The 1305-nt window shown below is 34.6% G+C and overlaps 1 non-coding gene across 1 annotated transcript; it reads left to right on the forward strand.

Moving 5' to 3' along the window:
* The first annotated feature begins 897 nt into the window (after nt 1-897).
* On the forward strand, nt 898-969 carry Trnad-guc (transfer RNA aspartic acid (anticodon GUC)). Its single transcript has one exon. It is a non-coding gene; the product is annotated as a tRNA-Asp (tRNA).
* Nucleotides 970-1305: the final 336 nt, after the last annotated feature.

Raw genomic sequence — 1305 nt, forward strand, 5'->3', positions numbered from 1 at the left:
CAGACCTACTCTACTCTTGCCTGTAAAATAATTCATTTTAAGTTACTATCATGATGGATCTTTGGTATTATACCGACCGCACCTAAGTAAGGGTGGTTAGGTTAGGAAGATTTTGTTTTTAAAAATAATTAAAATCAAAATTTTTAAGTTAATTAAAAAGGTTTGTTTGGTATAATACCAATGTGAAAGTACCTATATGATTTTTTTTGTCCTAGGACGCTAGGCACGAGCCTGAGATTGTTTTTCATCTACTTGAAGCTAGTCCTACTAGCTTACTAGTACTTAGCTTACTTACTAGCTTACTACTTACTAGTAGAGGTTGCGGCATTAGATAAAATCCAAACTACAGTAGATGGCACCAAATGATGGAAACATAATTTCTATTTGATTTTGTTTGATCTGTGGGTTAAATCTGAACCGTGGTCAATAGCAGAAATACATCTACAAGTATTTCTTGTGAACTACTATTTTCCCAGACACTGTATACCCCAACAATCACAAGACCAATGGTCTTATAACGACACATTGGTATTATGGGATCGTTGGTAGGATACCTCTTCATGTGTTTGATATAGAAAGTTTGAAGGCAATACGCTATAATAGTTTATGGTGCAACTACCATTGACCCACAATATGGGGTCAATATGTGCTAAAGTCATGTGTCATTTCAATGATAAGAAATATACATTGAAATAATTAGCTACGGGTGTACAAATTAATGTATACATTTGTACAATGTGGATGCTAACAACTCGTATATGCATATTTACGTAACTGTATCACATAATATTAAAAATAAATATTTTCAATCCAATATTGTACATCAATATTTTCCGAGCCATCAGCATTTTTTTTATACAGTTCAACATAGACAATTCGCCATCTGATTTCCATCAATCCTCGGTAGTATAGTGGTCAGTATCCCCGCCTGTCACGCGGGAGACCCGGGTTCGATTCCCGGCCGGGGAGGAGACTTTTTACAGATCAAAATTTAACTTTTTTGTCTTTGTAAATTTTTAGGACAAAAATGAATGTTGTGAAAATAGTTTTGGAGCTGTCACACACTCAATCACCATGTTCAAGACGTCGTTCGATAGAATGTGATACGTAGATTTTCTATCAAACGAAAAATCTTTAGGGACTTGTGGCCTTCTAAGTTCCCATGTTATCCTTATCGAGAATCTCTCTTTAAATTTGAACAGATGAATCCTAATATACTAATAGTATAATACGAGCTAAGTCTGTTTGTCTGTCTGTAGTATATATTACCCCAAAATCCAGTGGAAGGATCTTTACTAAATTTTG

The sequence above is a fragment of the Macrosteles quadrilineatus genome, unplaced genomic scaffold (genome assembly GCF_028750875.1).
Source record: "Macrosteles quadrilineatus isolate MER2022 unplaced genomic scaffold, UCM_ALF_1.0 Scaffold_4__1_contigs__length_99947679, whole genome shotgun sequence".
NCBI lineage: Eukaryota > Metazoa > Arthropoda > Insecta > Hemiptera > Cicadellidae > Macrosteles > Macrosteles quadrilineatus.